The sequence below is a fragment of the Pseudorca crassidens genome, chromosome 2, assembly GCF_039906515.1.
Source record: "Pseudorca crassidens isolate mPseCra1 chromosome 2, mPseCra1.hap1, whole genome shotgun sequence".
Taxonomy (NCBI): domain Eukaryota; kingdom Metazoa; phylum Chordata; class Mammalia; order Artiodactyla; family Delphinidae; genus Pseudorca; species Pseudorca crassidens.
The window spans coordinates 18,546,005-18,569,029 of record NC_090297.1 but is presented as its reverse complement, the minus strand read 5'-3'; the positions used below and the strand labels follow the sequence as shown (position 1 = coordinate 18,569,029).

The following is a 23,025-nucleotide window of genomic DNA, read 5'->3' as shown; positions in this document are numbered from 1 at the left end:
TGGGAGGATAACTGCAAAGCAGCAGGAAGAAACTTTGGGGGGTGATGGAAAAGTTTTATATCTTAATTGTAGTGGTCATTACCCAAGTGTATATACATTGTCAAATCTCATTGAACTGTGCACTTAAAATGGGTGCATTTTATTGGATGCAGATTCATCAGTAAAGTTGAGCTTTTAAAAAACTGTTCTGTTTCTGCAGGTCTCAGAGGCAGGCTCTGAATACAGCACCTGGTATGTAACAACTGATAGTAGTTATTCCAGTAGCCCAAGGAAAACCATTCCCAATCCCAAACCTGGGGTGCCCTGGAGAACAACCCCCAGAAGTCTTTCTCACCCAGGGTTGGGTTTGTGCAAGTTCAAAAGCTGATTGAAAGGGGTTTCCTAACTCAGCTCTTCCTGCTGTGCCGGAGAGCAGGCCTGAACTATTTCAGGCCCAAAGGCAACATCCTTGAGAAGTTCTATCTGGAAGGAGTGGGAGATCGCCATGGCAACCTGTCCCAGGCCCAGCCCTGGCCAGCCTCCAAGGCACACAAATAAAGCCATTGGAATGTGGTGCAGGGCAAAGGGTGGGGTGGGGGGAGAAAGTTGCCAAGTTTCCATGAAAACCAATAATGTGAGGCCTGAGGCCCTGGGAGCTGTCAGGGAAGCTTGGGCCCCCACACGATCAGCCCCAGGGAAATATAACACGTTCACAGACAGACAGACAGACAGACTTGTACACACACCCTGCTTGGAGAAGAGCAGCGCTGCTTTTTGAAAAAAGAGGCCTGATGAAATGAGAGCCCTGGCTTTAGAGCCTGACAAACAGCCCTTCCAGTGCCCAGTGATACTTCCTAGTAACCTCAGGCAAGTTTCTGAGCCAGTTATCTACTTGGCCCACTCCCTCCCCTCTTTGCGCGGAGGTCACCTTCTCCCTGAGACCTTTCCCGGTAACCTTACATCAAACTGCAGCCTCCCCTGCCCCAAACGCCTGCTCTGCTTTATTTCTCTTCAGGGCACTTAGCACCACCTGACATATGAGACATTTCACTTATTCATCTCGTTTGTTGTCTTGTTCGTGTCAGTTCCACAAGGGCGGGGATTTTTGTCCGTCCATGCTCTCTCACCAATGCCTAGAACAGTGCCTGGCACATAGTAGAAGTGCACAAGGAACATGACGGAGCATGGACTTCTCTGTACATCAGCTTTCTCATCAGCAAAATGGGGATAATTCTACCACTGTGGGGTTAATGGGAGGGTTAAAGGAGTGGGTTTAAGGCTGTGAGGTAGGTGCCCAGCCCTTAGTGGGGTTCCACTACGGCAGCTCACAGTTAGAGTCTTCATTTAGTGAGGCTTAATCGTGAGCAGGTTCCTCATTACTGCCCTTCTGCACTTTGGTCCACATTTAAAAACAACTTTCCTGGGTTCTTACTTGCTACCCTGACCCGAGTCCAAGAACTTACCTGTGTCCATGTTCTCCAAAATCACTAGATATTAAAGACAATGTAATCAGAGATTTGATGCACAGAGGCATTTCTCTCTCTCTAAATATTTGTTAGGAGACTGAGCAAATGAACTAATTAATTCACAGGAAAACAAGGTCTTAAAAATGTACAGATGGGGACTTTCCTGGTGGTGCATTGGTTAGGAATTCATCTGCTAATGCAGGGGACACGGACTCGAGCCCTGGTCTGGGAAGATCCCACATGCTGCAGAGTAATTAAGCCCGTGTGCCACAACTACTGAGCCTGCACTCTAGGCCCACAAGCCACAACTACGAGCCCCTGTGTCACAACTACCGAAGCCCGCGCACCTAGAGCCCGTGCTCTGCAACAAGAGAAGCCACCGCAGTGAGAAGCCCGTGAACCGCAACGAATAGTAGCCCCTACTCACCGCAGCTAGAGGAAGCCCTGAACACGCACAGCAACGAACACCCAACGCAGCCAAAAAACTAAAATTAATTAATTAATTTAAAAAAATTTTTTTTAATGTACAGACGGTTTGTACAGGCAGGAAATGTTTAACCTGTCAAAGGAGAGAACAGGTATTTCTTGCCTTCTTAGACTGTGCCAGGTGGCGTGTTAGGCACCTGACATGTCTTATATTGTTTCATCCTGTGTCAGCCTTACAAGGAATGTATCCAAGAATGAACAAACTGAGGTCAGGACACTGGCCTGAGGCCGCAGAGCATTAAGTAGTGGGACAGGAGTTGAACCCAGAGCTGACAAGCCCCACAGCCTGTGTTCCTCCTGCCGCCCCACCCCACCTCCTTTGAAAATTCATTTGGTAAAAGGCCTCTTTGCCAAGCTAGGGACTTTGGATACATTCTGTTGGCAATTCTTAAAAAAAAAAAGCAACTGATTATAAATATATGGGAACTACTAAGGAAGGAGGAATTATTTCTGCCTGAGATAAATCAGAAAAGCTACTGAGGGGAGATGGGACTGTTTCGGGACTTGTATTTCTATTTCATCTAACTCGTGTTTGCAGAGGTTATCACAGGCTTTTGGTTCCAACACATGACAATGAACAGCACCTTCTATTCATATGAGTTTTCCATCTTGTCATATTTTCAGCAGGTCATTCCTTTGGGATCCGGTACTTTTATCTATAGCCGTTTACATCACTTCATTGCCAGCATTTATCATGTTCTGGCAACGGCCACTTTCCGAGGGGCTGAAGCCTCCAACTACAAACCTTTAAGAAAGCAGAGAGTGTGGAGTTTGGAGCCTGCTTGAACCAATTCTCCTGTTCAGTGACTTCACAGAGGTGGCTTGAAATTAGCCAAGATGAGAGCATTTACTCAGCAGAAACCGACAAATGCTTTAAACCCAGGCTCTTTTTTGTTTCCCCTAGAGAGTCGGTTGTTAAACATTGCACCAACACACAATTGGCTTAGCTATTGTGAAAGAGCAGAGAGAATCCTGGATACAAGTCAGAAAACTTGAGTCTTAACCTCGTGATATTACTAACGCACTTCAACCTCAGGCAAGTCATCTCACCTCTGGGGCCTCAGTTCCCTTTTCTATTAAATGGAGGGAGATTGACTAGATTCAAAAACCAGTACTGCGACCCAGCAATCCCACTACTGGGCATATACCCTGAGAAAACCATAATTCAAAAAGAGTCATGTACCACAATGTTCATTGCAGCTCTATTTACAATAGCCAGGAGATGGAAACAACCTAAGTGTCCATCATCAGATGAATGGATAAAGAAGATGTGGCACATATATACAAGGGAATATTACTCAGCCATAAAAAGAAACGAAATTGAGCTATTTGTACTGAGGTGGATAGACCTAGAGTCTGTCACAGAGAGTGAAGTAAGTCAGAAAGAGAAAAACAAATACCGTATGTTAACACATATATATGGAATCTAAGAAAAAAAAAAAAAAAGGTCATGAAGTACCTAAGGGTAAGACGGGAATAAAGACACAGACCTACTAGAGCATGGACTTGAGGATATGGGGAGGGGGAAGGGTAAGCTGTGACAAAGTGAGAGAGTGGCATGGACATATATACACTACCAAATGTAAAATAGATAGCAAGTGGGAAGCAGCCACATAGCACAGGGAGATCAGCTAGGTGGTTTGTGACCACCTAGAGGGGTGGGATAGGGAGGGTGGGAGGGAGGGAGACGCAAGAGGGAAGAGATATGGGAACATATGTATATGTATAACTGATACACTTTGTTATAAAGCAGAAACTAACACACCATTGTAAAGCAATTATACTCCAATAAAGATGTTAAAAAAAAACAGTATTGTTAGGCTCCCAAGTTATTCCTCAAAAAGAAAACAGTTTAGAAGTTCTTCAGGCAATCTTCAATATTAAAAAGAATGAAAGAAAGAAAAGAAAACCATGCATGAATCCCCTGATAAGACCCAATAGGTTAACTTAAGGAATAAATTGTGTTTACTGGTTAAAATCTTTCAAAATCTGAAACTCAGGGGAAAGACAATAAAAGCAGGCAGCCCTCTGCTCCCCTCAATCCAATATATTGAGCACCGGAAATGGAGCAGTCACTGCTGGTCACTGAAGCTATCGTGCTGGGGAAGACACAGTCCCTGCTCCCGGGAGTTTGCAGACTAGGGAGGTAGATAGACAAGCAGGCGAGCATCGTAATAAATGGGATCCACGCTCTGATGCAGGAAGAACCAGGCTTTAAGGGAGCACAGAGCAGGGGCACTATCAGTGTTGGGAGAGTAGAGGATGGCTTCTCGGGAGAAGAGACATCTAATGGGAATTAAAGCCCAGAGGTCAAACAGGGTAGGAACACTGGGGGAATTTTGCAGGCATGGGAAGTAGCTGAAAAGCATGGGACTAGCTGATGATGGAAAGGCACACAGGGCCTTTTGTATCAGGTAAGGGAGTTCAGAATTTATCTTTAGAGTACCGGGAAACCATTGAAACGTGTGTAAACAGGTGAGTAATTTGAACATTACAGAGCTCATTCAGGCTGTTATGTTGGGCAGGAATGGAAAGGAAGCAACACTGGAAGCTGGGGGACCAGTTCCGAGGCTCTTGCAGCAAAACAAGAGTCTGGTGACTTGGTAGAGTGTGAATGCATTAGGGCGTGTGTAAGTACCCTGAGGCTGCTGTAACAAAGTACTGTTACGAACAGGGTTCTTGGCCTTCCCCAAGCGATAGAAATTGACTAGAGGCCAGACCAGAAATTCAGGCATGGTTTTATTGGCTCCTCTGCTGCAGCAGGGAGGAGTGAGAACAAAAACATGTTCCCTTGCTTGCTCCGTCACCAACCGTCACCGAGGGGGTGGAGAGCTTGATTCTTACATGGGGTGAGGGTAGGGATGCGTCCAGAGGTCGGGCCAGAGGGGTGGCTTAGGTGGTGTTGTGTGCAGGGGGCATGCGCTGCTTTTGCTCCCGACACCCTGTTTTTTCTCCAGGCTCTTCAAAAGTGGCATTTGGGTTTTTCGGTCTCTTTGTATCTTTGGGGTCCAGAATTTGCCGCAACTGCCCATGCATGCAGTTATTTTTAGTCCCATACAGTTTCTTCGTATTTTGTTGCTCAAGGAGAGGTGTGTCAGGTGCAAGCGTTGCAGCACTGCAGCAAAGGGTCCCAGGTCCCAGCAAAGGGTCCCAGGTCCCAGCCTGTCTCAGTACCACAAATTTGGCGGCTTAAATAACAGAAATGTATTCTCTCACAGTTCTGGAAGCTAGAAGTCTAAAATCATGGTGTCAGCAGGGCTGAGCTCCCTCGGAGACTCTGGGTAGAGTCCTCCTTCCTTCGCCCTAGCGTCTGGTGGGGCCATCAATCCTTGTGTTCCTTGGCTTGCAGCTCTCTCTCTCCAATTTCTGCCTCTGTGTTCTCCCTGTGGGTCTTTGTCTCTTCACATCGTATTCTATAGACACCAGTTGTATTGGATTAAGGATCTACCCTGCTTCAGCATGATCTCATCTTAACTAATTGCATATGCAACGACCTTATTTCCAAATAAGGTCCCATTCTGAGGTTCTGGGGACTAGGAGTTTTGTGGGGGGTTTTTTGCAGTACGCAGGCCTCTCACTGCTGTGGCCTCTCCCGTTGCGGAGCACAGGCTCCGGACGTGCAGGCTCAGCGGCCATGGCTCACGGGCCCAGCTGCTCCGCGGCATGTGGGATCCTCCCGGACCGGGGCACGAACCCGTGTCCCCTGCATCGGCAGGCGGACTCTCAACCGCTGCGCCACCAGGGAAGCCCAGGACTAGGAGTTTAACACAGCTTTTAGGGGGACACAATTCAACTTGTAATAGGGAGAGATTTAAAAATTGAATCAATAAAACTAATAAATTTATTAGGTATTGGGGGAGGGGCAAATAAAGGTTAGAAGTCAAGGGTTGCATGTTGATTTCTGAGTAGATGGTGGTCAAGGGAACCAAGTAGGGAACACAGGAAGGGAAGTGGATTTCAGGGAGAAAGTGATGAGTTTCATTTTGGATGTGTATCAATTTAAAAATGTGTTCCCCAGCAAAAAAACAAAAACCCAAGGCTATGGGGGTTTCCTTTTCCCATATAACAAGACCAGAGGCACGCAGTCCAGAGCTGGTACAGTTGTACCCCATTGCCATCAGGAAGCCATGCTCCTTCTGTCTTTCCAGTTGCCAACATTACCATGTAGGGCTTCACCCTCCCGCCTGTGTGTCCTGGTCACCTACAGGCTATTCCAACTCCAGCAGCTACATTCCAGACAAGCAGAAGACGAAGGAGGTGAAAACACGAGGAAACTGTTAGAAAAGCAAAAACATCCCAGAAACCCTAAGTCTGTGTGTCATCTGGCCACCTCTGCCTGCAACGGAGACTGAAGCAGACAGTACTTTCGCTGGCACATTGCCACCCTGAACAAAATCAGGGCTCTGTTAAAAAGAGATAAAGAGAGAGTAGATTTGAGGTAGAAAAGCAGCAGTTTCTGCCACAGTCCACCCCTTTGGCTAGCCAACATTCAAACACATCCTTCTTCCCATAAATAAAAAGCACTTACCCCTCCCCAAGAAATACAGCTGCAAAGTTCCATCTCGTCACCGACTCCAGTGAGAAGTCCAGGATCCTTAGAGGCTTAGAGTCAAGATGTGGCTTCCCTTGAGCAAGGATCCATAAGCTTAAAGCTGAAAGACTAGTTTCTCTCCCCAACAGTAGTGAGTTATAAATACAGTTACCGATGTAGATATAGATATAAATAGAGATAGGTATAACTTAAGTGATCACTTATACAAGTGATTGATTGATCACATTTTCAAACCTCTTTGGGAAGAGGGGAGCATGGCAAACACCCAGCTGCCACTGGTCCATGGTGCTCATACAATCCCACTGGGCAGGAACAGTGAGCATTCACTGTCCTGGCAGTGGAACTCCTTGGTTAGCTCCTTAGCAGCCCTCGTTCTGGCCTCTGGAAGGATTTTCCTTGTTTGCTATTCCGTACTGAAACCAGATAGCACTTTTCAGATGGCGCTTGAACCCAGTCAAAACTCAGATTGGGACTTGAACCCATGATCCCTGACTTAAGAGGGAACTTGAACCCACTGTCTTTTTTTTTTTAATACACTTATTTATTTACTTATCTTTGGCTGCGTTGGGTCTTGGTTGCTGTGCCTGGGCTTTCTCTAGTTGCGCGAGCGGAAGTTACTCTTTGCTGCGGTGCGCGGGCTTCTCATTGCGGTGGCTTCTCTTTGTTGCAGAGCACGGGTTCTAGGCGTGTGGGCTCCAGTAGCTGTGTCACGTGGGCTCAGTAGTTGTGGCGCACGGGCTTAGTTGCTCCACGGCACGTGGGATCTTCCCGAACCAGGGCTCGAACCCGTGTCCCCTGAATTGGCAGATGGATTCTTAACCACTGCGCCACCAGGGAAGTCCCCCCACTGTCTTTTACTTGAAACCACTCACCTGGTGTCTGGACTTACTGAAGCTCAGGTTCTTTGTCTCAGAGCAGAAAGAATTCAGCAGAAGGCAAAGCAGCAGGCAAAGAGTAAGTTTATTAGCACGAGACGCTTGTGAGAGATACAAGCGGGCAGGTGAGAAGGCTCTACCCCGAGGACTGAGAGGACTTTATTTTTATAAGCAAAAGAAAAGTGGGGAGGGGGAGAAGACCACCTTCTTCCTCATTTGGGTGTAGATATCAAGGCTTATGTCATTAGTTCCTCCTTAAACCCTATATGTTCTAACCGGGACTGCCATGGCGCCATTTAAATCACATGTATATTAGCGGAAGGGTGGTAACATATACTAAAATCTGGTAATTCATCTCAGGTTTCAGTATAATGTCTCCTTTCACTTAGTTTTTTTCCCCTTTCACCTCTATTCCTATGTTGGCTACAGGCAGAAATGCTACTCTTCAAGGACCATTAACTTCCTGACTTCATGTAACAAGATTCAGACCCCATATCTATTGTCCTGTGTTTCAGGTTTGTGGCTTGAGTGTGCCTGGTCTTCCTTCGAGGTAGCATAGATTGTTACTAGGTTACTGGATTCTTTTCTTGAGTGGTAATTAGCCTACAACAGTCTCCCAAACTCCCTTAAATTTCCCTCTCTGTCTTTAGTCCCCTAAGTGGAATTTTTTGTTAAAATACATTTATTTATCCTACTCTATCCCTATCCCTGTGACTGCACCTGATTCGGGCACTGGGAAGAATACCCTTCCTGGAGGCTGTCAAGCTTCAGCAGACACTGCTGCTCACATAGATCAGGTCCCATCAATGCCTTGGGGGTTTCACAGGCTGTACTGAACAGCCTGGGGGATTCTTTGATAATCCAAACCTTCAAGATCTTAGCAGGCTTCCTCTATTTGTTTCAGTTCTATGAATAACCCTCATCAAAAGATCTTGCCCAGCTCTTTTCCAGAGCTGAAAATTGGCAGAATATGCCAACCCCAAATATGCTACTTTGCCATAAGGATTATTTTGAGCTAAAGACATTTGAAAAGCAGCAGGTACAGGAAGGACACTCTGACCACCTGTGCCCACCCCCTAGCCATTGCACTTTTCTTCCTGAAAGCAGGAGATAAATAACTTCCTAGTGCAAGATGCCAGGAGGAAAGACACATTCCTACCACCAGAGATGGGGGGTGGAAGCCGGAGAAATCTATACAAACAGACCTTTTTAAAACAACTCATCCTACCTTGGTCTCCCCATATGTTTTACTTTTCCACAGTTGTTCCTCTTTGTTCAACTAAGTTTATAAACTTAGATGGGGGGGGTCAAGGGGGCGGAGGTCAAGGGGGGGTCTTCATTTTCCTATGGGAAATGTCCACACAAAAATCCATGTGCTTTTCTCCTATTAATCTTAGTCAATTTAATTCTCAGGCCCAGCCAGAGACCCTGCGAGAATAGAGATACAGTTCTGCCTCCCCTACAGACTTAAGTCTGAAGACCTGATTTTTTACCTCTGTATTCTGCCAACCTACTTCTCACTTAAAGGTCTTTGTCTTGAGACAATCCAAAATGAAAGATGGGGGAGGGCTGGAGCGGGGGAGGAAACGCCCAATGCCCTCTTTGCTGGTAGACCTACTCCCTTGAACTGGCACATACTCCTTAATGGAAAAGGGGCAGGAAATCAGTACACAGCAACCTTCTAAATGTTTTCTACCATTTCCTCTAGCCCTGATTGGCATGGCTCTGTCCCAACATGTAGCAAAAAACAGTTTGATCGAATGCCACTGCATAACAAAGCTCACCAGCTTTCCAGGCTGCAGCCGTGGGGACCTCATTAACTACCATTCTCCTCCACTCAGTCAATCCCACAGATTAGGGCCTGTGACTTCCAGAAACCACCTTAAAATACTAAAGTCTACATGCATCAGGGTTCTTAATTGTAAGCAACAGAAGCTGATCCTGGCTGATTACAGAGAAAATAAATGTATTTAAAACAATCTCAATAGCCCACAGAATCTGTGTGAAACTGAAGAAACTGGCTCAAGATTAAGCTTCCAAGAAAAGGATTGAAAACCAAAAACCTGGCCTGATGAAGAAACTGCTGCTTCTGCTACTGCAGTTGCCGCCATGATGTGCTAATGCCGCCATCTGCATTTCGACCAGAAGCTCCATTTGATTATAACCACCGCTACACTGGTAATGCTATCACTTGTGCATCAAGAGCTCAGCTCAACTTGAAAATGCTGTATCCCCGAAAACAATTCACCTCTGCCACTGCCAGGAAAATGGTTTCCACGCCAAGCCTCCTTCCTCAAATTGTGCCATTCTGAATCAAAGTTTCCTATGGGCGAGTCCCATTGGTGGAGAATAGCTCACAGGCCTAAGCCTGACCACAAAAGAGACTGGGAAACACCTTTCTGAGGAAAAGGGACTGATGAGGCTGGAAATTCCCCCAAACAGAGCAAAAAGTACTGAGAATCCAGAAAACATAGCTATGTGGGGCATTCAAGTGGAGCAATCTGGTAGATGATGACTACGCGTATCTGTAGTTGGGGAGAGCTACCTGGGCTTGGGAGCATAGAGGTGGTATTACGGTTTGAACTGTGTCTCACCAAAATTTATATGTTGATATCCTCCTCTCCATTACCTCAGAATGTGCCTTTACTTGGAGATAAGGTCTTTCCAGAGGTAATCAAGGTAAAAAGAGATCATGAGAATTGGCCCTAATCCAACATGACTGGTGTCCCTCTAAAATGGGGAAATTCGGACACAGAGAGAATGCCATGTAAAGATAAAGGCAGCAAGCCAAGGAACATCAAAGATTGCCAGCAAACCGTTAGAAGCTAGGAGAGACGGAGGGAACAGGTTTTGTCCTCACAGGCCTCAGAAGGAACCAACACCACCACACCCTGATCTAGAACTTCCAGACTGCAGTGAGCGGTCCCAAAGAGAGATATTAGTTCCCTGCCCAGGAATTGAACCTGGGTAGCCTGGATGAAAACCAGGAATCTTAACCAGTAGACCACCAGGGGCTAGAGGCTGGAAGTAAAGTGGCCCTGGCTCTTGCCGGGTTTGAAAGCAAGAATGTTTCAAGGAGGCAGAAACTGTACAAAGGAGTACAAAGTTTATTATTGCAGACACAGCACAACAAGTGGGAGAGCACACAGAGAAAGTGTTTGACTGAAGCAAGGCTGAAATACACATGCAGAGAGAAAGGGTGTGGGCATCCTTCCTAATGAGGAGCACAGTAAAGAGGTGATTTAAATCACTTGTACAGGGCAGTCCTTCTGGGTCTTTGTTTACCTTTGGCCAATTATCTTGTTTCTTTTTTCACACCTGACTGGGCCTAGGATCCTCCCCAGCATGTGTGCTCAACTTTTCGCTAAGACGGATCCCACAGCAGAGGCCTGTGACGGTATGTCCACCCTTATTATGGGGTGGCGCCCCCTCCTTTTTGACCCCCAAGGAGTCTTTCTGCTCCTCTGCAGTCGGGGAAGTTTCCCTGACCTCAGCAGTGGTCATCTTCCTTCTTTATTCCAGCAGAGCTCAGCTTCTGCCGCTAGCTTTGTCCTTGGAGTGTCTGGGGGAAAACAAAGCTTCAGTTTTAGTGCACTTGACAAACACGAGCTCTCCAGCCCAGGAGCCCATCTACCTCCTACCTCAGAAGGGCAAGGAAAGGGAGCGAGGGCTAATACCTGGGGACATATTAAAGGGAAGGCATCTCTTCCTCCATGAGAAGAGGAAAAGCCAGATGCAGGTGAGATGAGGATTCCTGGGCAATGACCTAGTTGAGGAAGCATTCCCAGGAATGACCTGAAGGGGAGCGGGAAAAGAAAGCAGGAAGGGAAGGGGGCCGAGCACGAATGCCATGACAGCAAAGTGCCACGAAGAGCACCCAGACTTGGGTGCATCCCCCCGGGGAGCTCTCACAGCTCAGTCATCCCAGTCATCGGGCAAGTTTGTGGGGGTATTTATACTCCCGATTCAGGCAGCCTGAGGGCAGTCCTCAGACAAGAGACACAGGTGCTGGCTGTGGGGAGTGAAGGCACATGGGGGTGCTGGTGTGCCCCCAGACAGCGAAGGAATCCAAGGGGACATGGGCAGAGCTCGAGCAGCCTCTGCTATACAGCTGTGGGTTGGCAGGACAAGAGAGTGACACATGAAAAATTCTATATCCCCTTTTATTCTATAGGGAAGACATTTGAGGAGAATGAAGAAGGTTTAAAGTATGAAAGAGGTGCTCGCTTCAGCAGCACATATACTAAAATTGGAACGATACAGAGAAGATTAGCATGGCCCCTGCGCAAGGATGACACTCAAATTCATGAAGCGTTCCATATTTTTGGGGAAGCAGATTCGTGAAGCATTCCATATTTGGGGGAAGCAGCCGTATAGCACAGGGAGATCAGCTCGGTGCTTAGTGACCACCTAGAGGGGTGGGATAGGGAGGGTGGGATAGGATGGTGGGAGGGAGACGCAAGAGGGAGGAGATATGGGGATATATGTACATGTATAGCTGATTCCCTTTGTTATAAAGCAGAAACTAACACACCCTTGTAAAGCAATTATACTCCAATAAAGATGTTAAAAATAAATAAATAAAAAATTAAGTATGAAAGAGAAAGCTGATCAGGAAGGTACAGAAAGATTGCCAGGCAACAGTGAAGTCCCAGTTGAGAGAGAGACCAGGACCTTGTTATGGCACAAACACCAACAGTATCCAGGTATAACAGGACCGTGGGGCAAAAGAGGAGTGATTGGCAAAGACGTGGTAAAGGCATTCGGTCTTTCCTGGGCAGGAAAGGAACTTAGAACCTTAGAACTGAATAGAAAGGGAGACAACGGAGAGGCCAGGGGCTTGGCAGTTTTAACGAATTTGAAGAACAGGTATTGTGGGAGCAACTGGGTTAAAAAAATGTGGAAGAATGAGAGGGTGTGGTCCCAGATTTAAGAAACGATGATGCAAGGTCCAGGCTGTGGCCATTATGGTGGGTACCTAAGGTGGAACAGAGGGAAAGGTCACTGGAGTTGAGGAGGTCAAAGAACCAACAGGCTGCTCTCACCACGTTGCTGGTGCCTGAGTCACCCACTCCTCTTCCCCTCTCCTCTCCTGGCTGAAGCCTGGGGGACCACAGCCAGAAGCTGGGACCACCGCAATCCTGCCAACTACAGTGCAAAGATGAAACAGAATTTAGAAACAATTGTTTGGCTCGAAGACCAGAAAACTAGACACTATGAGATTAAAGACAGAAATAATTTAAGAAACGTTCACAGCAGTGACTGACCCAAGTTCTTTGAAAGGTATCTCAGCGCCATGAACTGGTTTTTCAAGATCGCCAAGTAGCAATTGGCTGGCTTCTTGATTTAGCTGTTGACTATGGAGGTAATGCTGAAAAATACAAAGACTTGGGACCTGATGGTGCAAAACATGCAGACAGTGCAACTAAAAATGCAGAGCCATTGATCAGTATGGATGTAAATAATCCTGCTAGGAAGGCTGGGGTAAAAGGCTTTGCTAACCTCCTTTGGGTTCAGCGTCACAGTGATTACCTGGTAACAAGGTAACAAGGTAAAAAAAGGCAATTCTCATTATGGTCCAGGACCTCCTGAACAGGATGTAGTTGCTGGAGGAAATCGAACAAAAGAAGGCTTGCCTGTTGCTTTAGACAAGCATATTCTTGGTTTGGACACAGGAAATGCAGTTCTCCATGAAGCTACTCAAATTCTGTTGCATATAGAAGAGCTCAGAGAGCTGCAGACAAAAGTGAATGCAGCCAGAGTGGCTGTTCGGGCGATTCTTGCTGATCCAAAGACAGACCACAGGCTGGGGAAAGTTGGACGACGAACCTTGTAGGATTTCAGCTTCTCACCTGCTTAGTACAATTGGGAACCATGTACGCTCTGGCGTATGTTTGGAAATCAAATGTCACATTTTCAAAGGAGAAACCCCAGAAAATGGATGATGGTCTAGAGATTTACCATCATTGCTTTTTCTTTAATAAAGTTCTAGGAAGTGGGGAAAAGAAAAGAGAACTAGCAGGATGGGTGTGGAACGTATCATGTACATGAACACCGAAAACTCACAGGAAGCCTCAGAGCCAGGCGCTGACTAGAGCAATGCTAACGGTAATACTCATCACTGACACATACTGAGTGCTTCCACCTGCTTTATCTCATGTCATCCTCCTTCTCTTCCTTCAGGTCTTAGCTTAAATGGCACCTCATTCCCTAACCCCTTTCCCATCATGGTTCTCCTTCATTCTGTCTCAAACTCTTCATAGAACATATATCAATTTATAATTATTTTCTTCTGTTCACTTTTTTTTTTTTTTTTTTTTTTTGCGGTACGCGGGCCTCTCACTGCTGTGGCCTCTCCCGTTGCGGAGCACAGGCTCTGGACGCGCAGGCCCAGCGGCCATGGCTCACAGGCCCAGCCGCTCCGCGGCATGTGGGATCTTCCCGGACCGGGGCACGAACCCGTGTCCCCTGCATCGGCAGGCGGACTCTCAACCGCTGTGTCACCAGGAAAGCCCCAAAGCCCACATTCTTAATGATAACACCTCCAAAAAATTTTCAGTGACTGAGAGGAGATGAAGGAAGTGGGGAGAGAGCAGGGCAGAGATGGGTGTACTGCCCTGCTCCCAGGTTATACGGTAGTTGTAGGACCAAGGACCTTCATACTAGAAATAGTTCAGAAGTAGCCCTGGGAAGGAAGGAGGGCTGCTAACCTACCTTCTGACCCCAGGTGTTCGAGATGTGGGCAATGCATAGTATCCTTTTGAGAGAGCTGCAGAGAAATCTCTCGGAGGAGCTCTGGGTTTCTATTAGCCAAGAGGTAGAGGGAAATTTCCATGAAGAGCTCACACTCCTTGGTAGGGTTTGCTTAGCATAGGATGAGGCTCCAGGGGGTGCAGTGGGAGGCTTTAGGGGAGCAAAGCAGTAGGAAAAGGCAACACAGAGCAGAATGCAGACGAGGGTGTGAAAGAAGATATATAATGGGGAGGCTTATATTTCGAGCATTAAACCAAGGATCAGAGGGCTGTGGGGAAGGTCAGATTCATCTGGCCACATATTTGCAAAGAATCATCCTTACCAGTCTTCTGATGGGCAGGAGAAATTCAGAGCATTCTGGAAGAAGTCAGTCTTGTCCTAAGTTGGTTGGGTTTTGAAGACAGTCTCATCTCACTCTCATCTCACTGACCCATGAGAGTTCTATTTAGTCCCCAGGACTCTATCAGCAGTTGAACACAGCAGAGGGAGTGGACATGATTCAGGTCTCCAGGAATGTGTCAGGGATGGCCTGTACTGATTTGCTTCAGACAGAATCAGACAGCACAACAGGGTAAGCCTGCAAGTTCCTGGGCAAAAACCGTTTACTCAGCTCTGTAACTCCAGAATGTAACAGATGCCCACCTCACATACCAGAAAGAGGCTCGCTAAATGCTTGTTGATTGAATGATTGTGGGTTTATACGCTTTGTGATGGAATTCAGCACAGCCATCTAGTAATATGGAGTATTATAGAGACATTTAAGTTCAAGATTAGATTTGAGTAAAGATTGAATCAGTAGGGCTCCCCCACAAAATCCTCGAAATATAGCAAAATGGAGACTATTTTTTTGTGTGTAGTGAAAAAGCCTAACATAAGATTTTCCATCTGAACCATTTTTAAGTGTACGGTTCAGTCGTATTAAGTATATTCACATTGTTGTGAAACAGATCTCCAGAACTTTTTCAGCTTGTAAATCTGAAGCTCTATACTCATTAAACAACCCCCCTTTTCCCCCCGCCCACCAGCCCCTGGTACCCACCATTCCACTTTCTGTCTCTATGAATTGGACTGCTTTACATACCTCATGTAAGTGGAATCATACAGTATTTACCTTTTTGTGATTGGCTTATTTTGTTCAGCATAACATTCTCAAGTTTCATCCATGTTGTAGCGTGTGACAGGATTTCTTTTCTTTTTAAGGCTAAATAATATTCTATTGTATGCATGTACTATATTTTGTTTATTCATCTGTTGATAGACATTTGGGTTGCTCCTACCTCTTGGCAGTTGTGAATAATGCTACTCTATATGTGGTTGAACAAATAACTCTTTGAGACCCTCCTTTCAATTCTCTAGGATATATATTCAGAAATAGAATTGCTGGATCACATGGTAGTATTATTCTTAGTTCTTTGAGGATCTTCCATACTGTTTTCCATAGTGGTCGCACCATTGCACAATCTTGACAACAGTACACAAGGGTTCCCATTTTACCACATCCTCACCAACCCTTCTTATTTTTTTTTTTATAGCCTTTCTAATGGGTGTGAGGTGATATGTCATTGTGGTTTTGATTTATGTTTCTCTGATGATTAGTGATGTTGAGCATCTTTTCACATGCTTGTTGGCCACTTGTATTCATCTTTGGAGAAATGTTTATTCAAGTCTTTTGTCTATTTTTTGGTTGGGGTATTTGGGGTTTTTGTTTGTTTGTTTTAGGAATTCTTTATTTATTCTAGATATTAACCCCTTATCAGACATATGATTTGCAAATAATTTCTCTCATTCCATAGGTTGCCTTTTCTCTCTGTTGATTGTGTCCTTTCATGCACAAAAGTTTTTAAGTTTGATGTGGTCAAAATGTAGAAGATTTTTTAACCACAATGAAGTAGCTAAGAGATCATGGACTAATACTTCTAATGTTGGCAAGAAAATCTTGCTTACATGATTAGGAAGATATTCAAGGTAAACTGACATTTGCACTAAAACATCTCTTTATTTGAAGTGTTGGCTTTGGAACTGAGCCTGCAATTACTCTAGGCTGCATTCCTCAAGGGGCTCAGTGCAACACTGGACCTGCTTAATACAATAAAACTGATGTTATAAAACTTGGTGCGATAAGACGACAACAACAAAAACTAAAAAATAAAATGAAATGATCACTAAGGAAAGGTATTAAGCAAAACCAGTAATATTAGTGGTTTAAAAGTTGCCACCTGGATTATGCAGCCATTACTTTTTTTTTTTTTGGCTGTACCACGCAGCATGCAGGATCTTAGCTCCCCCACTGGGGATCAAACCATTGCCACCTGCAGCGGAAGCGTGGAGTCTTAACCACTGGACCGCCAGGGAAGTCCCACAAATGTTAATAAAACCCTTAAAGGACGTGATAGAATGCTTTGAAAGTAATATTAAGAAAAAAAAGTTAGATATAAAATTGTAGAATTCATTTTCATAATTTTAACAAAACACATGCAAGACCATAAGGCTGAAAATTCCGACGGAACATTGCCAAGACAAATTAAAGAAGGCCTAATTAAACAGAGAGGTGTACGCCATGTTTATAGATTGTAACACTCAATATTGCTGAGATACTTCAGTTATCTTAAAACCACTAATGCCCATCAGCAATAATTCATTATTTTAAATGGTGGTTTACGTTTTATATTGCTAACATCTGAAAAGTGTAAGTATTTTACTGGGATACTTTATATTGTCGAATTTGATAGATTTCAGGGTGGGCTCAACAAAAAAGTAGTTTCTGAACCTGCAAAGGAGATGACCAGTGCTGGGACTGTGGGTTTTTTACTGGGGACAATCCTATTTTTTACTGAGTGAGCAAATCCTTTTTGACTCCTCTTCAGCTATAATAATCTGGGATTAGCCTCAGCTTCAGAGGTAGAAGCAACATGTGGCATCACCTCTCAAGATGGTATGAATAAAATAGTCCCTAGGGCAAGAAATCTTAAATTTCCCCATCAATAAAAAGAAAGTATTCCCGCGCTCCTGGGTGATGGAGCTGTATTCAGATAAGGTTAAGGCTTTAGATCACTGGAAAATTAACTATTCACGTGGAAGTCATTAACCGTTCTCGTGCCCTAGGGCACTCCAATATGAAGAGTCAAGTTGAAGAGGGAGAATCAGCCAGCAAGGGAGATTGAAAGTGTCTACTAGGATTGGGCGGGGAACCCTGTGTGGTGCCGTAGAAACCAAGTGAAGAGAGTATACTACGTACTGTATGAATCAGGATCCAATCAAAGGAAAGCAAACCAGTTCTAGGTATTTCAGACAGAAGAATTTAATAAAGGAAATGGCTACAAGAGTATTAGAAAAGATGGAGGAGCAGAAGAGGAGAGGGGCGATTACTCAAAGATTATTAACTTCAGGAAACCATCACCACTCTGGGCTAGAAGTGCAAAAATGTTACCTGAAGCCCGGGGCACAGTATCCCTAAGGTTCCTGTTGGTTGTTGGAGCCCAGTTATCTGAGCAGGAGCCCGGGAGCCTGCACTTACAGGTTGTTGCTCCTGTGTCCACAGGCACCACCCAGATCCACTGCTGCCATTGTCACTAGAGCCAATGCTGTCACCACCACCAACGCCGTACTACTCAGTGGTACTGCTGTCACTGATGCCAAAGACACCACAAGAAACCAGAGTCAGAAAGGGAGGCAATTCTCTCTTCCTTTCATCTTCCAGTGCCTTTCGTTGACAAAACCTAAACAGAAACCGGCTAGCTCGGGAGTCTGGAAAGTATCATTTGTCTCTCTCTGATACATAGCAGAGCACAGAAAGGCAGATAAGGGCCGAGAGCAATAGGCAAATGACCAGCATAATCTACCCTTTTGGTCATTCAGCATCCCTTCTTATTCTTCTACCTATATTTAGGTCAAAGACTCAAAGACTAAATTGAAGTTACTTACCAATGCTGCCTACATCTTAGAAACCTTTCATAGCTCTCCATTACCTTCAGAGTAAAGTCAAAACCCCACAGCTTGGAGGTTAAGAACCTACCAAGCTAGACCAAGCTTCCTTTCGTAACTTCTCACTATTCCAACTAGATTGATCCATATTTCGTTTCCCAAACACATCTGGTATATTTCTCCCTCTAAGCCTTTGAGCTTGTCATTTCTCCCACCTAAAATGCATTCCCCTTCTCATCTTTTCTACCTCCTCTGCTCCAAACCTACCCAATGATCACAGCATGGCTCAGGTTCAATTCCTCCACACAGTCCCCTCCCAAAGGCGTCAGCCCTCAGCACTCTTCCACTCTCTGAATTCCTCAAGTCTATGCCACTGATAGAGACCAACTAGCCTTCCTGGCAACCCCATGGCACCTAGTGGCATATTGCCTCCAACCTATCCATTTACTGGCTGATTTCTGGCGGTGGAGGATAGGGAAAATGAATTGGCAATACATAGCCGACTATTAATTGGAAGCCCAAGGCACTTACTGCCGGATATCAGCTTCCTGCTGTCTCCCATAGGCCCCACTAAGGCTCTGCCTGTTTAATTCTGAATTTTAATTTGGAGCAGTTCATCAATTCTCCATAGCAACCTTCAGAGGAGCTCAGCGGGCCTCCAGAGACATTGTTCTCAGATTACTACCAAGCTAGCAACCTGGTTGAGGGTATTACTAAACCACACAGCTTGCCAGCTAATATCAAGTCAAAGCAGAAGCAAACAAAATGTTTTCAAGGGTGTTGCTCAACAGGAATCCTGTGACCTGAGAAAACTTGCAAAGACTCAGAGCTAAACAAATTTCTGCTTAGCTATCCTGAGTCTGCTCCTGACAAAGATTAAAAGAAGCAAAGCAGCTATAAATCTTCCTTCTCTACGGAAGTTTAAGATGTGGTTCAGGGCTTCCCTGGTGGCGCAGGGGTTAAGAATCCACCTGCCAATGCAGGAGGCATGGGTTCAAGCCCCGGTCTGGGAAGATCCCACATGCTGTGGAGCAACTAAGCCCATGCACCACATCTACTGAGCCTATGCTCTAGAGCCCGTGAGCCACAACTACTGAGCCCGTGTGCCAAAACTACCAAAGCCCCCATGCCTAGAGCCCGTGCTCCACAACAAGAGAAGCCACCGCAATGAGAAGCCCGTGCACCTAAATAAACAGTAGCCCCCGCTCGCCGCAACTAGAGAAAGCCTGTGCGCAGCAACGAAGACCCAACACAGCCAAAAATAAATACATTTTTAAAAAAGATGTAGTTCAGAATACTAACTCCTACCAACAAAGAAAGTTGTTCATCAACACGAACGGCAATCAGCAAAGAACCAAAGACGTGGTTCTTGTCCCAGTTCTGCCCTGCATGAGGCATGTCCCTTTCCCTCTCTGGAGCTCAGTTTCCTCATCTGAAAAATTAGGAATTTGAGCTAGATAATCCCCAAGGGCCCTTGCAACCATCAGATCCAAAGACATCTTTAATTGCTTTCTGGTCTCCTTTTACAAAACATCCAATTATTCATTGAAGACTATTAATCATCTATTATCTTGAAAGCCACCACATATGACTGTTCAAATTGTACTGAACAAATCCAGAGGGCACCATCTACATTGGGTTTGTGTGAACTGTACCCCTGTGTTGAGTGGTAAACAACCTGAACATCCAAACATAGCAGCCTTGATTATGCTCTTCAATTTGGACAATATTTAAGTTTTCACCTTTTATTTTCTTAATACCCGTTGTTTCCTGACCTTGGGTCCCTACCAGCAGAGATGAAACGACATTAATATCTGGTACTGAGTTAAGTACTCTCTTATTGATTAACTTTTAATCATGGACAAGAAATGAGAATAATAACATTAATACACTATTGACCACATATGTGCAAGATACTTTACATATATTAACATTTAATCCTTATGAAATCCTAGCAGGGATAAATATTTCCTCCTTATCTTTGGATGGGAAAGTCGAGGCTCAGGGGGACTAAGTAAACTACCCCAGGGTTCCTAGCCAGAGCTAGAAAGTGGCTGAGATGAGGATTCAAAGCCACGTCTGACTCCAAAGCTCATCCTCTTTCCACTCCACCACCCACGACACCTTCTGTACGCTCCATACTCTGCCAACAAGCTTGACATTTTTCTGATATCAGTGAACACGTACAAGTAATTGGAACATTCAGTTAACCAGAAACAGCAGTCACGTTGCATAATCACACCAGAGAGAAGTCAACACTCACCCATTTCCATCCTGATGTTGCTGCTAACTAGAGATGTGCTTACCTCTCTGTGGGCCTGTGCTCTCACTTCAAATAGGAGTGCTGTCTTGGGACCTTTTTAGGTAAGTTAAGTACCAGCAATTCCTATAGCAACGAGCATTTAATTATTTGCATTCTCTGAGTTTTTGTTAGTCTTTTTGGCTCCAGCTAAACAGTTGGGCCACTCTTGTGACCACTTCAGCCACCAAGGAGAGTTCTTCGTGGTCCTTGCTTCTTTATGCCTCCCTCGGGGCACTCCTGTACTTCTTCCCCCTCAGCCTCAAGATCCCAGGTCTGAGAACTTATTCCATGTAGATTTGCAGGCTTTGAGACACTAGCCTGTTATCAGCAGCCCTTGTTTCCTTCCCTCTTGTGTCTCCAGCTCTTTCAGAATTTCCCAGGGAATCGAGCATTGCATTCCTAAAGAGGGCTGATGTCAGAGTTGTGGTCAAATAGGAGGTGAAATGGAAGAACAGATGCTGGCTGCTCCTTCACAGACCCTGTCTTTCAACTCAGCATCAGTCAACAGAACTAGAGGATGTCCTAATGAGCAGCCATAACATTTTCAGATCCAGACCAGGTTTTCCTTCTCAGTATGAATAGTCAATCATCATGCCTACGATTATGAGGGTAGGGGAAAAAGGAGATCTAAATAAAATTAAAACGTGAATTATTTCCCAAGTGCAGCTGTTTTCTGCTCCATAACACCTGGATACAAGATATAATATTTTCTTTATTTGTCTACGTCACACTATATCTGGCTCTGAACGCTTATCTATGTGTATGGGAAAAAAATATAATCTTCGTTATATGTAGAGGCCCACAACCTTCCCCTTCTCCCAGAATTGTACTTGGGTATCAGGGCACTTAGGCAATGCCGAAATTTGTGGGAAAGTTCTCTGATCCTCAGTGTGTCGAGGTTGACACTAAGAGGCTCATTACCCAAAACTATATGGCCCATTAAAAGATGACAGTTCAGGGCTTCCCTGGTGGCGCAGTGGTTGAGGGTCCGCCTGCCGATGCAGGGGATACGGGTTCGTGCCCCGGTCCGGGAAGATCCCACATGTCGCAGAGCGGCTGGGCCAGTGAGCCATGGCCGCTGAGCCTGCGCGTCCGGAGCCTGTGCTCCGCAACAGGAGACGCCACAACGGTGAGAGGCCCGCGTACTGCAACAACAACAACAAAAAAGATGACAGTTCATAGCCCAGTTCATAGTGAGTGGGGACCTCACTCACTCCCAAGATTCCCATGATGCTGAGGGTTTAAACCCCAGGTTCCACGCATCACTTCCAACAGAGGAGCAGCCCCTCTTGGAATGCTGCATGGTGGCTGGGCACTGGTCTCCGCCACTCTTGTGACCACCACTGCCACCAGGGAGAGTTCTCTGTGGTCCCTGCTCCTGTGTGGCTCCAGCCTGCTGTCTAACTCTGGACAAGGGGCGTGTGATTGGTGAAGCTTAGATCACAGGTCCATACCTTTGCTACAAGGGAGGCTGGGAAAACAAGCATCTATACTGTGAGGCAGGCTCTGCCTCTTACCAAGACATGGAAAGCAAGGGATTCCCCAAACAAGTCATGGGCAGGAACAAAGAAGGACAATGTCTGTACTGCTTTAACCTGTGGATCTTGGCAAAACCCCTTGTCTTCTCTTGGGCTCAGCTTCCTCAACTGAAAATAGAGATAATGACACTGACTTCACAGCATAAAAGCCCAGGAGAAAAAGGCATACCTGGGCGACCCAGCCTCCCTGTCTTCGGGGTGTGGCAGGATGGGGCAAAGGGAGATGAAATCCCAGGAGAGGGATGAGATGTAGGGAGCATGCCTGGAGGTGATATGTTCTGACCATCAAGGCAAGGACCTGAGCTGAAGTGCCCTCTAAAAGTGGGAATCATCTAGAAGTCATTCCTCTCCAACAGGTAACACTGAGCCAAGAGCATTCTAGAAGGAGTCAGACTTCAGGAAAGGAAAAAGAGAAAGAAGAAGGTGCTTTAAAATGGGACACTGTGTGCACGTGGAGCCAGGAGAGGGAGGAAAGTCAAAACGTAGGGCAGTGCTAGAACAGAGGTCATCTTACCCTAAATCAGGATTGGGTAACTGAGGCAGCTTCTCACAGAGGGCTCCAAGTCTTCTGATCTTCCCACATGCCTGCGGGCTGCCTGTTAACCAAGTCACATAATTTCCAGTACAGCAGCAGTGAGGCTAAACAATTAAATCTCTGCCTCTTTGCTTTTCGTGCGGAAGGTCTCTCCATGTGAAAAAATCTAATGTGATTTTTTTCCCCCATAACTGTGTGCCTCCTCTGATGTTCCAGACAGGAAAACAAATAACAATTGATTATGAAATATGGTTCCAAAAAGAATGTTGAAGACTTGTTTACTGGTGTTTTTAATGTCTACAGTAGTTTGAGCTCAAAAATAATAATAAAAACACTATGACTATATATAGTGAAAGATATATACATATTTTTAGAACACCCTGCACAATTCTATAGTTACTCTATATTTATACACCATATATATGTGTGTGCATACGTATAGAGAGAATTTGTCTATATATGTATACACATATAATCACTGAATTGTACACTTCAAATTTTACTGAAAGTTTTACTAAAAATTATTGAATTGTACACTTACAGTGGGCATATTTTATGGTATGTAAATTATACCTCAATAAAGCTGTCTTTAAAAACCACCCTACACAAGATTTGAAA

At 45.3% G+C, this 23,025-nt stretch overlaps 1 long non-coding RNA gene, 1 other non-coding gene and 1 pseudogene across 2 annotated transcripts; 2 read left to right on the top strand and 1 right to left on the bottom strand.

Annotated features, from left to right (window-relative positions):
* Positions 1–10,445: 10,445 nt before the first annotated feature.
* On the bottom strand, positions 10,446–14,655 carry LOC137217367 (uncharacterized). The gene is made up of 2 exons (XR_010940080.1): positions 14,434–14,655; positions 10,446–10,920 (listed from the first exon to the last, which is right to left on the bottom strand). It is a non-coding gene; the product is annotated as an uncharacterized lncRNA (long non-coding RNA).
* LOC137212348 (RNA transcription, translation and transport factor protein pseudogene) lies at positions 11,092–13,194 on the top strand (annotated as a pseudogene).
* Positions 11,578–11,684, top strand: LOC137220402 (U6 spliceosomal RNA). The gene has a single exon (XR_010941691.1). It is a non-coding gene; the product is annotated as a U6 spliceosomal RNA (small nuclear RNA).
* Positions 14,656–23,025: the final 8,370 nt, after the last annotated feature.